At 40.1% G+C, this 14900-nt stretch overlaps 1 protein-coding gene across 1 annotated transcript in view; it reads left to right on the top strand.

Annotated features, from left to right (window-relative positions):
* Positions 1–916: 916 nt before the first annotated feature.
* The window catches only part of ncor2 (nuclear receptor corepressor 2), a 96163-nt gene continuing 82179 nt past the window's right edge, over positions 917–14900 (top strand). Inside the window, exon 1 of the mRNA XM_053325380.1 lies at positions 917–1111. The gene's annotated coding sequence lies outside the window, so the exon portion shown is untranslated. The remainder of the gene's footprint in view (positions 1112–14900) is intronic.

The following is a 14900-nucleotide window of genomic DNA, read 5'->3' on the forward strand; positions in this document are numbered from 1 at the left end:
AGTATGCAAGGTCTGCAGCTCAAAAATCAGTGACATGACCACCACATCCAACTTCATCCATCACTACAACACCCACAAGGAAAGGAACATGGATGTATCTTTTTAACATATTGGCTGGTCAATTTTATGTTATATATGTTTTTATATTCTCATTTTACACTCTATTCAGTTTTATTTACCTTTGTTAAAATACTGGGTGTGCACAGACACAGTTTACTATATGACATTGTTATATAAGAAGCACCATAGATGGATGTGTTAATAGGCCAAGGAGAAATGGTGTGACCATGCTGAAGTGGAGCCAGGGCCAGTAGGCTTAAAGTTAAAGTCATTTTTGTGTGTTGTATTTCTGTTTTTGCTTTAGAACCCTTTAGAGTTATAGGGCTATATCATAATTTCAGAGCCCAATTCTTCATTCATTGAGGAGGCTTGTTATTGATTGCCACCAAATGTCAAATATCAGTAGGCTTTATAAGATCGAAGCTGGCAGCCAGCTCAGCTTTTCATGATCACCGCATTTGAACTGATTTAAAATGTGGCAACTGGGGTAGATAACCAATATCGTGTGTGACTTACCTAGTTAGTTGCTTGACTAATCTCACAATTCTGATTTTAAACACAGAATTAACATTTTCACATATGGCCCTAATCCTCGTCCGTGCTGGATTTAGAGCAGGGGCTCGATTTGACTTGTTTAATTCTCACTAAGAGTGACTTGGGACTTGCTGGAGACTTACTTGAGACTTGCTTGTGACTTGCACATGTGTGACTCCCACCTCTGGCAGTCTTTAGTAAAGAGGAGGGGCGAGAGAGCATGCGGACCTATGGAGAGAGAGAGGCGGTTCATCCCCGCTATGGTCTCAGCAGCAGCAGCGGCTCAGGGAGTAGTACCAGACCACTGTGTTGTGTAGGAATAGGCACGGCATAGCTGAAAACCGCCAGCGGAACAAATGAAAACGAAAACTACTCTTTCATGTGGATTAATTCAGAGGCGAGACACCCACTCGAAGTGAGAAGCCCTTTAAGCGAAATTGAACCGACTGACGAGGATTGGGACATTTGCTACTGTACGATAACACCGCCGGATGGTCTCTCCTGCCCCGCCGCTAAGGTTAGTTAGCTTCCATTGCTTGCTGTCCGTCGGTTTTGCGGGGGTCTGTCTGTTCTGTTGTTGGACGACGGGGTCTGGCTATTCTTTGGAGGGGGAACACACAGAGCAGTGTTGACCTTTTCGAGGCTATACGTTAACGTTACAGGGACACACCTCATTAAACCTCTAGGGAAGGCTATATAGGAGAGCAACTAGCTGTTTCCTCAGCTTACCACAACACTCCTAGTTAGCTGGTTATCCTCAGCTAGTTAATTATTTTATAAATCAGGAACACGTGCTACATGGCTAAGCTAAGCTAGCTAATAGCTAACGGTGCTAGCTGACTAAGCTAGCTGTCAGAACTGCGGAATCGCTAACGCCAATTTAATAAGGCTGGATCAATCCCGCATTCGTGGTTTCTGTGTAAAAACACAATCCCACTCACAACACTATCAGAATCCACAATCTATAAATTATGTCAATTATACAATGTGTCAATACATAACGATATTTGGCTAACTTGGTTAGCATGCTAACTAACAGCTATTTGCTTTGGTTTGCGTTTGTAAACAGTGGTTAGATGAAGTTGAGTCGGGGCTGTCTGTCCATAGGTAATCTGGACGTGAGCCGGTAAATCTTTGCTTTGTTGTCGGATTGCTGATAAGAGATGATTCACTGACTGTAGTGTTAGTTGCCCAATAAGCTCGGTGTCAAGTCATAGACACCAGTTAATGTGAACGTCAGGTGAGAAAGTGTTAATGGTTTGTTGTCTCACATTGAGAAGTTCATTTTCTGACAAGTCTGTAGAGGCGTTTGAATTTGATTGTAGCTTTCAGTCGTACTTTATTTCAAACACTTGTCCTTCAATTTTAGGTGGACTAAGTTAAGAGTCAATACTATTGACACGTAGATACCCACCTGTAAGCAAGATTTTCTCTTAGAGGCTGTCTAACTGAGACTTTTTAAGGGCAAAAACATCTTAATTTACAAGTTGTTTATCTTAATGGAACAACCAAATCCTTGTGTACAAGGCTTTGTGCCAACACATTACCCAAAAGTAGGCGATCATTAACATACACAAAGTAACCAGGTAGTGGTGTGACAAAAAAAGGTTGTCTTTCCTTGTCAATTGCCCAATCTATACAACCACTTACATAAGCAGTCAGTCAGATTTTACTATATTTAAATGATTATTTTAACTTGAGAACACATGCATATCTTCTCAAATGCTCTGTTATCACTTCATTATCAATGTCTTAAAAAAATGAACCTTTGTTTTCAATGACGGTGATAATGGACTGGATTTAAATTGTGACACAGATAAAAGTGGTTGCCTTTTAATGACTACACACTTGCATGAAAAGTATACGTCTGCTCCAATATCCTAAGTTATTATTTAACCATTGTGCTCAAAAGTGGTTTGCGCAGTTCTTATCTTTAATTTGTGTGATGCTGTGAGCATTAAATCTGCTCCTAAAAAATGCTCTGGCCCATTATTCTTGGTCGCATAGCATTGGGGAGTACTTATTTATGTGTACCTCAGCTAATATAGCCAAGAGGCATGTTTTTTTTTAATGCTTCGACTAAGGTTTAGTCAGTGTACAGTTTTGCTGGCAAGGTCCGGTGTTTATAAGCTTAAACCAATTTGATTACATGTGAACTGACTGAATCAGCATTTGTCATTAGGAAATGTCTAAGTGTCTTACATAGATGCTGTGACACTGACAGAGCCGACTGCTGCTGCCCACCCAGCTGGACATCAAAGATGAGCTGGAGGAGGTAGGCTGACCCGGGTTAACGGTGCAGATCTCACCAATAACCTGGATAAACCTAGCCAGGCTGGTTACAGAGCAGCAGTTTTTTGACAACGTGGATAAAAATGGATGCAACATGTCGTTTTACCACCCTGCCGGCGGCTAGCAGCTTCTTAGCATGGCAAAAATCATTGTAACATAGTCGTACTGTGTTATATGTAGCTGTAGTTTTTTCCGGCTGTTAAACTGGAATCACCACGGCTACACACATCTTAGCACAAGAAGGAAAGTTGAATGGTTGTTGTGAGAAATGCGCAGTATGTGTCATTCAGTTGTCCTGACTGTGATGCTGCTGCACTCTTATTCGTTGGCTCTTATTGTGTTCCACATGGGAGTAGCGGAGTCACATAAATACCCTGGTGGTAAAATTTGGTATTACTGGGATTTGGTATAAAGGTGCAGTGTGTAGGATTTAGTGGCATCTGTTGGTGAGGTTGCAGAGGGCAACTAACTGACTGCCCTGCCCCACCCCTCCTGTAGGAACTACAGAATCTATGGTAAAACGTGAGAAGCCCTCTCTAGAGCCAGTGTTTCAATTGTCCGTTCTGGGCTACTGTAGGAACATGATGGGCTTTGTGGAACAGGACCTCCTCCCTACGTTGTTGTATATGTTTCACTAAATTCTGCACATTGCACCATGTCAAACTGGTTTCAATTTTTTTTTTTTTTTACATCTGCCCAACCCTAGCCACAACTAGGTTAATCTTAATATCAGGGGGTGGTTTAATAATATTAAATGCTTAAATGACTTCAACTTTTGATTTAGTTAAATGCTGTCACTTTTTTGTCCAATGGTTTGCTCAAATAACAAAAAACACATTTGTCAGTAACTACAGGTGGAATGTTACTATGCAGATAGTTTAAACAGTGTGGAGGAAAATTAGCTTGTGTCAAACATCTGAAAACTTGGTAAAATGAAAGAGAAGCTGTGTGTATGGCTGGATACCACGAGTATCAAGTGAAACGTTTTCTTTTGTAGCTGTCTTTTGAACTGTCCCTTTTGATTATACAACCCAGGGTTTCCCCCAGGAAACAGTTCAGCCAAGGTGGTAAGCCACCCAGATCTTCATGCATCTCATCTCGTGATCCACTAAGTAGTTGACGACCTATAAACTAACAGCCACACTCATTAAATATATTATAGCATTTGCCACTTGAAATAGTACCTCTGCTCTTTCCCCCTATGGGTTAATGCTATAAAATAAAACGCTGTGAGAACTTTGTTGCCACAACACTTCCTGTTGCTGCTTCACAATTAAAGCTTCCCACTGGTCAACCATCATAAGGCTTCTATTGTGAAACAGTTCCAAATTCCTGAAGCCTTAGTCAATGACTTTGGTGACTGCTGCTTCGTCAGACTGTGAAATGCATAAATATGGACATTTAGTTGCTTTTATGTCAAATGTATACATTATGAATAAAACTACTTGTATTTCTGATAATTGATGTTTACATACATAAAATGTCTTTCTTCCGTGAAAGCTAAGGTCCTGCTTTAGAAACTTGTGGTGATTTTCTGATAAAGATACAACGAAATAAGTGTGAAGAGCAGTTAGCTTAAGTTGCTTTAAGGCTTGGTACACATTTAATACATATAAATGTGTACAGACATTTACTGAAAATATTTTTCTATAAATATATTGTTTTAGATATTCCCCTCTCATGTATATGACTACTGTTCCTCCTTCTCTATATATAATTTGCAGACTGTTTTTGGTTAGAATTGAAGTTTTTTTAAATTATGTAATAAGCCACACAAATGCATCAGTGTTAATTGCTGTCTTGACACACACTGCATACAAGAACTTCACTTAAATAACTTACAACAAGATGTGAAATAATGATTTAAACAAGGAAGCATCTGACCAGAGAGTAAGTATAACAGATTACGAATCTGACCAAGCATTTAGCTTTGGTTACTGGACTGTTTGGGTAAATTGTGGTGTGGACACAATTTATTTGGCACTTAACCACATATTTTGGTTTTATTGCCAGACGTATTGGCTTCTTCTAAGACAGTCTAAGGAGCTCAAAGTCCGATGTTAATCCATAATGGGGTGACATTGCTTATGTCAGTGCAATCAGTACACTGTCAGTGTAACAGTTTGGATTGTAAAGAGTTAAACGAGAGTGAGGCGATATCTCCCCTTTATCCAAAAGGGTAATGGGGGCAAAGATAATCCCGTACTCAGTGTGGTGCCTCAGGGAGACCGTTTCACTGCTAGTTCAATTTCTGCTCGTATTATGAAACACAACACAGTTATGAAACTGGAAAGAGGAGAGCTTTTTGCTCATTTTTATTGTCTGTGAAAGATGAATCCTCACAGTGAATTCTTGTGGCAAGAAAACGCATGTTGCATCATCACAAATCACACCTTATTACCATTAAAATGCAAAAAAGTCTGCCCGTCAATGGCATAAATGTCACCTTTCAGTTGGGTCGCAGCTGTTATCGAAGAAGAAAGTATTCTACCAATTTTTCTATTGATTTATTCAGCAATAAGATAATAGAATTTTGAGTATTTTTTAAGGGCATGAGTAAATATGAAAATACTTGAATGAACAATGTACAAAACATTTTTAATGTATATAGTTTGTTTTTCTTATTTCTTTATTTTTATGATTACTATTATTAGTAGTATTGAATTGCAATAAATGACAAGTAAACAAGACACCATCATTGCTACATGACCTGCTCGAATGTGGCTCAAGCTTTCTTAAAGTGCTACAACGTATGTATGTTGTTGGAGTGGAACAGACCAGTAGATATTAGGTCATACCACTGTTGTTGTGTAGGCTTAACCATATGCCACTTAAATATAAACAGAAATGGCACTGCACTTTCTTCACTGACACATGCTAGTGTTGTGATACAGTCTTTCCATTCATTGAAGTTGGTAAATATGACCTTTTTAATGGGCATTTCCTATAGCTGCTCGTCTACCTAGGAAGTTGAAACATGCCTCTGTTACTTGTATTTTTTCGCCTTTAATCAATTTGATATGGTAGCCTAGCCTTAATACCATGAGTGGACTGGCTTGTTGGGGCTGATACACACTGCTATTCACTGGCCAGTTGGCTGCTGTCAGGCATACAGACGAATGAAAGATCCAACATGCTGAATTGGTTGAACAATGGATGATATGAGCTGATTGGATATGGTGTCTTGGTGTGTCAAGGCTTTAACCAACCAATTTTACACATGCAGTGTGTTTTCAGGTGTTTGTGAGGAGGGTTCGGTTGGCCAGTCCAGTGTATGAGTTTGATCTGGTTGATCTTATTCAAATGGACTGAACTGGTGCTTGTCATTATGGGACATCTAAGGGTCTCACTTGGAGGCTCTGACACTGACAGGGCTGGAAGCTGCTGACGAACTGGAGGAGGTAGGCTAACAGTTCAGATCTCACCGATAACCTGGATGAACATAGCCAGGTTACTCACAGCTTCCAGCAGTCCCAAAGCAGCTTGTGTTTTGAAAACAACCTGTGGGACAACCTGGATCATTTTACCAGCCGGTTTACCAGCTGTTAAACCAAAACACTATGAACACTGCATAACTAGCATAAGAAGAAAAGTTAAGTTGAGTGGTTGTTGTGGGAAATAAAAACACAAAACACGATGTGTCATTCAGTTGTCTTAACTGCGTTGCTGTCACACTCTCATTCATGTGTCAATCCGTGTGTCAACACCTAGGGATGAAATTTGGAATTACCAGGCTGGTATTTGGCTTAATATCAAACCCGTCTGAAAATGTTTTACAACAGCCCAGTCCCGTTGGGGAGTATTAATTCAGGTGTGTAAAAAGCAGGGGAATTACATTGTGCGTCATGTAGGTGTGACACGGTAGAAGAACGTGTGGAATAAGAAAGACAATATCTGTGGTTCTGCTTCAGAGCAGTCAGAGGAAATATGTTTTCAGGTTGTCTGTCTGTCTGTCTGTACATCGAATTCTCATGAAAGCAATATCTCAGGAACGCCTTGAGGGAATTTCTTCAAATTTGGCACAAATGTCCACTTGGACTCAAGGATGAACTGCTTAGAATTTGGTTGTATGTCAAAGTCACTGTGACCTCACAAAACACATTTTAGGCCATAAGTCAAGAATTAATACGGTACTTATGACAAAGTGTCATACAAACATCTGATAGGGAAAATGATGAAGTGAGGACGTTTTATATCAAACACTTTTCTGGCCACTATTCACCACTGTAACTCAGGAACAGAAGAGGAGATTGTGACTTTATTTCACATTTGGTTTGATATTGAATTGCTGACACTTATCTTGGGTGTCTATCTTGAAACTGTGATGATTGTAAAGATCTTTTTTGCAGCAACATCCATATCTGAAGCATCATCTGTTGTCATGGCTACAACTTTTGTGTTTTATCAAAATCGGCTTTATCAGCCAAACATGTGACCACATACAAGGTAAATACACGTAATACCCTTTTATTAAATTCCTTCACTACAAATATGAGTCTGGACAGACATTGACGTAAACTGCTACTACTGCTACTGTTAGGTGATGTTTTTATTTTCACTTGTGCATTGGGAGTCCCACAGTGTTATAAAAGTGCAATGCTAGATTGGTGGAGTGTTTTATCTTGTATCTGGTATAGCTTTTGTATCTGATATCTCAGCCTTCATTTTGTATGTTGATTATTCGGTTGGATTTGGCATTAAATCATATGTCAACATCTTATTGAAAGTTGTAATTTCCACAAACTGAAATGATCAGTATGAGTTTTCAATGATGTGTTTCTTTGATTTAGGCAAATCCTGTCATGATCCAATTCACATTTAATTGTTCCTCCTCTGAATGTTTCACACTTCATATTTAAGTGAAATGTATATTTACAGTAATTACAGTGCATGAAACAATGATTATAGGGAAATGACACAACTTTGGTATGTTGCGGTGCACTTTATGAACCCCTAAAGTTAACATGCAAAAACCAAAGAGGGAAATATGAAGCAGTCACCGTGAAACTGCCTTCCAGGCACACATCCCTCCCCCACCCAGTTTCCCTCTCACTGAATGAGTAACAGCAGCTGTCTAGCATTTCTTGCTCACTAGTGGACTGCACCTGGTAGGTTTCGTGTGTGGAGAATGTTATGCTTGACTCAGTGTGGTAGAATATTATGATCAAGCACAGCTGGTCTGTTGCACTGCCTCAAATTACTCGCAATCAAAGTGCCATTGAAGTGGACACGATGGCACCTCAGTCCCAGTGTCCGCAGTGGGGCTGAAGTAGAGAAGTTGTGTCGTCTTCTGGGATTGCCAAATGGAAAAACCGTGGTTGTGAAGTGCTGCTTGAGACAAGTGTTTTTCTCGTATTGCTGTGACAACTCAGCAGAGCGCTTAAAAAAACCCGCGCAGCTCATGCGAGTAGCTTACGGCCATGAAACGAGACTCATAATTTTGTCCTCATCGTAAATGCAGTTGTAAGATGTCAAAGAGGGGGGTGGGTGTACTGGGCCCGCTGGCCTAGGGGTTAATGGGGTCTGAAGGTCAGACTGATTCTGCCTCTGTCAGTCTGCAGAGCTCAAAAGGGGTCACAGGATTTATCAGCCCCTCCAAGAACTTCTGATACTGCTTACAATAATTAACACAAATTTAATGAATCCCTGCAATAATAGTGAGAGCTAGCAGTAGCTTGTCCCGGTCCAGTTTTTCTGCATAACAGTCATATTGGAGTCACACTGGCATTATTCTGTTGCCATATTTATATCTTGTCTTTTTATTGATGCAGGTATTATTATTATTATTATTATCATTATTATTATTATTAATAACATTAGAAAAGGTGCATTGACTTGAGTTGCACATTCTTACACGAGTAAGTATTTAAAGCACATTTCATTAATTGCACACATAAGCCAAACATAATCCCGTTTAACCTTTTTTTTTTTTTTTTTTTTTTTTTTACAAGCCTAGGTGAAACCAACATGTTTACAATTGTGTTACAGTGACAGGAATTTCCTGCTTAAGTTTTGTTTTCAGGCAGCAGAGCTTACTTCCCAACAAGTACTATCAGTTTATATCTCTTAAAACTAATATAATATTTGTTTCAATGTTATCACGTTATGACATGTGTTATCTGATAATTACAATCTGAACATTTATTATTTTACATATTGTTACGGTCATAGTTTTTTTTACAGTTCATTTTACCGTGTCATAAAATTGGGTCAAAAGCTAGTATCTGTCTGGAATGTGTGTGAATTTGACACATCAGATTCAGGAAGTGGCAACACCCAGCCGAGGTGACCAATGACTCATCACTCAGTCAGTGACCTGCTCGGCTGTGATAACAGAAGCACTGATTCCTCTGGAAGTTTTGGTTAGCTTTGGCACTTTTCTGCTAGGAAACCACCTGAAATTAGAGATAGGAAGATTTAACAAAACTAACTGACCCACACGACTGAAAAAGGTAAATGGGTCTCCTTGCTAGTTGTTGCGACACATGCAGAACCATTCATTTTACAACTATTGCCGTTAGCATTATGGTTAATAGACAGCTAGCTTCATGCATACACTTAAAATGTATATTTTAAAGGCTCATTATTATATGTTTTGTATTTCTCTGTAATGTAGCATAGTGTTAATGTTACTTAAGACTCTTTCTCAGCCCTGGAACTCAAACCATTTTACAATGCCCTAAAATATATATGTTTATCACAAACATGCATCAATGATGACAGTTACTTGAACTAACTACTGTATGTGTCGTATTCTGCTTATCTGACATTGTAAAACAATCACATTTTTTATTGTGGCTTTTCAATTACTTAATTTAGACTTTGCTATCTCTATGGATGACTTGGCTGGCCCTGGTGTTAAACTGCACTGACGGGTAGAGCTTAGTTTCTCACTTACTCACTGGCTCTTCTTTCTTATTAAGTAGACTGTAGTCTGTCAGAAGCATTAAACAAAATGTATAATTACACAAAGTCACAGACTGTATCATTTACGCGACATACTGCTTCAATAGAAAGTTGCTCACTTGACTTCAAATTTTAGGAACATAAAAAAAGACCCGCTGACCAACACACACTACAGCATTAAAAAATGACTCTGCACTCAGTCTGTTTCACCTAAAAAAACATGTGCCCACTCAGCATCTTGGACAACAATGTCTTTCCCCGGAGCTAACGGTGCAGCAGAGACAGGCTGCCCTCCACTGCTGGAGACATGATGTTAATAATAACACAGTGGAGCACTCCACCTTCCCCTCATTTTTGTTATTCTCATACAGGCTTTTAAATGAATTAATTTATCAATTAATGCAGTTTACTCAACTCAAACAAAAAAAAGAGGAAACCATTTCTCTTATCTGCACTTATGTTTCATATTGTATTTCAGTGTACTAAGTACACCAGTGAAATAGTGTCAGCCACCTGGGCTGGATGAGGATGAGCCTGTGTTTAATAAAAATAGGCCTTTCTCTGACAATGCTCCTTCAGTGGATTTCAACAATAATAACAGGCTGAATAAAATAAACTACAATTACAGATACTCCTCTCTTATTAAACAAAAACTCAACCTCGCAAATAAGAATGTAAACAGAACAAAAATAACAACAGGCCTGCTTGCTCTGACAAGTTTTTGACTGGGGTAGATAGTTTTTTACCAAATGATCTCTACCTATGTAGCCTTTACATCTGTAACAGGCCAGGCTGTGCCACAGACTGCATACTTAAGACAGGCAGAGGGTGTGAAGTCAAACAGTTCGGTAAAACACCTGTCTGTCTTTGACTTGGCCGCTGGTGTTGATGAGCAGACGGCAGACTCACGCTGCTTGGCAGCGTGGGCTAGTTAGCTACAAGCTAAAACCATAGTTTTTTCTGGTGATAGCCTCGCTCTAGGATAACTTGTGAGATAGTGGGGATGGGGTTACACAGAGAGTATGAGAGAGGAGAGATGCAAACAATGGCATGACTTTACGGAAGAAATGTATTTTAAGTAACGCAATTATATCGATACAAATGGTATTGTCTCATCCTATCTTTCAGGGGGGTGAAAGCAATGGTAGCAGAAACACTGCACTCTCAAGGTGTGGACATAAACTGTGTTTGCTGCAACACGCTCATTCTCTAACCTTTGCCACCTTTTGTTTGAATATAATCTAGGGAAAACTCTGAGCGCTGTTAGAAATGAATCAAATTCATAGTTAAAGTCGTTACACACAGGGCTTTCCATTTGGATTTTCCTGGCTATGAAATGGAGTTCCTATTAAAACGAGTCACCCATATTTAAACACACTAAAAGAGAGGCAGGCAGAGGATTAGCAGAGATTAGAAATGGCTCTGTGGTAAGTGATTCACTTGACTCTGTTATGCAACACAGATGACAGCATTTTATAGGACTTTACTCGTGTTTGTGTGACGGCTACAGCTGTGGGTAGCGTTGTATTTATCTCACTGACTGACTAGTCCAACTTTTCTGCTAGGAATGTCTACGACAGCATTGTTTGTTTTCCACATTCTGGAAAGTCTGCTCGTAAGGGCAGCCAAGGGCACACACCTCAGAGTTGATGATCTGGCAGTGGAGTGAAAGGTATGAAGGCCTACGTGCAGTGTAATTACAGGTTATGGTGTGCTTGTGTGGGAGGATAGAACGCCTGTCTTGACATGTACACTGGATCCATGACAGTGCAGTTGGAAACAAATTAGTTCACTGAATGCATCCAAACACAGAGCTGCTGGTGTGACGTGTAGTCTTGTGTTTTTGTTTGGGTTGTTTGCTTTTCCCTTACCAAATCTTTCTCTGTCCATAATTCAAAAAAATCCTCTATATCAAATCTAGGTGGTGTTTTGTGTGTGTACATAACACAGGCATGTATGGCCATTAGTGTTTGGCAGCGTGCGCACTCACACGCACACACTTGAACCCTCTCATGCATAAATGGAAGCTCTGTGAGGCTGCTGTCATGAGGGGCAAACAGAGGCGCTCGGGTTGCATGCTGCCATACAGAAGAACATTTCAAAGCTCTTGAATAATTAAGTAGCAGCGAGGAGGAAGTAGGTCAGCCCAGCAGACAAGTGCACTCCTCAGTTTTATTTCCTGCTCCTAAGGATGGAGAGCTGAATGTCAGGTGGGCTTTAAGAAGAGAGCCGCCAGAGAATAAAGAGGGTTTCATGAGTTGAGACATCAGAGCGATGCTGTCACATTGTGTCCCGCGGAGCTGAGGAGCGTTGGTGTAGTGCCCTCTAAAGGGATCAAGTTTAATTTGTGCATCAGTAATTAACAAAATATCATACATAGCGCTCAGTCACACTCAGTGTTTTATTAATAGTCACTCACATCAGTTCAAATTAACGATTTATCATTTAATCGATTATGAAAGCACCAGCTATTCAAAAGCTTCGCCTCGACTACATTGTAAACTAAGCAAATTGTTGTTTTAAGTGTTTAATCAACAGTTGAGAGATGTGAGACAGATATAATTCACGTTTTGAGGTCGAATACACACTCCTAATTAGTTTTTACCAGGTATCTGATGAGTCAAATGTGACTCACTGGAAAACATGGCCTGAATATTGTAGGGCGGTTTCTTGACTCAACTGAAGAATGTTAGTTTAGCATATCCAGACTACTTCTCACAGGCACATTGATTATTTCACAATATACGTTTTGTAAATATCCAAATGGTCTGACGTATGCCAGAGTATCAGCAGAGTATAGTGAATGTTTAATCACGGTGGGTCCATGGCGGAGTACTGGCTGTCATACCTCGTTAATGTGCCTGTTTATCACACACATTCCCATACTCAGTACTGTGAGCATGTAATAAGACCGTCCAAAACAAATTTGCAGTTGTCTGAAAATGACAGGCTAGCTCTTCGTGTCTCTCTAATGTCTAGCCTCGTTTGAATTTGGATTGCAAATACAAACTACTGACCAGTTATTTCCTCTCAGACACATCTCAACTGTGAGCTGGCCGTTGGCTGTAATCTTTGCAGTCCATTCAAGTCACACTTGTAACACAAGACGTGAGACGATGTTAAGCACTGGATCAGTTGGCCTTTGTTGGCATTAGACCTTTTTAAGTTTGGTGTGATGTTACAAGGCCTTAGACAGATTCATGGAGGTTAAAGAAAACCATCAGTCATGTCTATCAGGTTATTTATTATCTCACACACACACACACACACACACACACACACGTTTGTCTTTACACATTTGACATAATGCACTCTCTAGTCCCTTACCCTAACTTTAATAATCACAACTCAGTGTCTCTACCGTCTCGTCCTTCATTGTCCAGTGGCCTACTTTCAGCCAATGACGCTGTCAGCATCCAGCAGGAGAGATGCTCCATGCTGAGCTTGGATTTTATGACACCAAGATGCACACTTCTTAATTCTCTAACTGTGTGGAAATCTGATGTTTTCACATCACAATGATGAACAACAACATTAACACACCAGTCTTACTGTTGGTTAAGTGTGGGTCGGCTGCTTTAAAGGTGTACTTGTATTGATGCATCGGTGTGAAGTGTCGACTGTTTATATTTTTCTTCACATATCTATACAGCCGACTAATTATATGAATAGATAATCTACTGTTCTGTGGTCTCATTGTGGTCTGATGGTGTTTTGTATTAGAACAAATTCCTCATGAATCTCTTGTAGGTACCAACATGTTACTAATGTCTGGCTTTAGAGACTACATCTGACCACTCACATTTATGTTGGTGCACTATTATTGATTTTTACTCAGCTATTGATTGTAGTTCATTGTAATGAACTGATAAAAGTAATGATAAAAAATGTTTCTCCCATTGTTAATGTGTCTCTGTGAACAGAGAGAGTAGGTCTCAGATCCTCCAGTGTTTTTTTGGTGGAGTGCCTGTGCCTCCATGGTTACAGGGAGTCGTAGTTAGCGGAGACAGTGTGTGAAGGCCTCAGTTCTACACTGACCAGCAGTGAGGGGGAGGGGAGAGCCTTATGTAATTTCACACAGTGTCGCTGAGACAGCCGGCAGCAGGGGAACAGGCAGGAAATCCAATAGCTGCTCTGCTGTCCAGCATGGATACAGCTGGACAACCACATCTGGACGTACAGGTCAGCCAGTCCGTGATCCCGTTCATCTCTCAACTCCTCCTCTGTCGCCTCTCTTCTCCATCAGACACGCATTTTTGCAGTGTGTGTGTGTTGAAAAATTCAGGGCGTTAACATGCAGTCATGTTATGGAGGTAATCGGAGAACATGTTTACATGCACTGTAGAAACTCGGGTACTGTAAATACATGTATGCAGCAGATCAGTCACCAGATTTGTCCTCAACCTTATTTTAGAAGCGTCTCTTGCTTATTTAACCGGTATTGACAGAGGTTGCTACTTTTTTGTGTGTGTTGGAGCAGACTGTGCAGAGAGGGCAGGCAAACAGAGTTGAGCTCTTTCTCACACCACTAAAGTGTGTGAATTTAATAAAGTGTCAAATGTTCAGCAGTGGAAAGCAACTGATTTAGAGTATTGGAGGCTACTTTGTGTCTGTGTCAGCTTTAGTCAGATGGAATTATTTTATATATGAGGACACATCGCTCCTTGTAATTATCTCTCCTTTCACTGAGCTGCTCCACTGTTACGTTCCGGTGTGAAATCTTTTGCTATAATGCACATGCATCCTTTTTAAAGCTGATTATAAACCTGGTTACAAGTATACAAGAAATCTACCTGGAACACCAGATTTCTTTAATCCCCCATCCTGATTATTGAAAACCAAGTCTCTTGTTTTTAGATGAACAGCTTACTGGAGGGAGCCAAGTGAATCCTGGTTACTACAGTGCATGTAAAAATACAGACTACTAATGATGAATAACCAAACCAACGCTAGAACCACATTTCTGTCTGTCACTGAGTTGCTGACTGACTGAGTGATGAAGTTAAACCATTAGTTGACCAATAGCCCAGAATGCCTTTTGTTCCATCTGACAGCAATGGTGGAGATTAAGCTGTTGTAATTTTCACTGTAGGACTGTTATGATAATA

This window comes from Scomber japonicus, chromosome 9 (assembly GCF_027409825.1).
Source record: "Scomber japonicus isolate fScoJap1 chromosome 9, fScoJap1.pri, whole genome shotgun sequence".
Taxonomy (NCBI): Eukaryota; Metazoa; Chordata; class Actinopteri; order Scombriformes; family Scombridae; genus Scomber; species Scomber japonicus.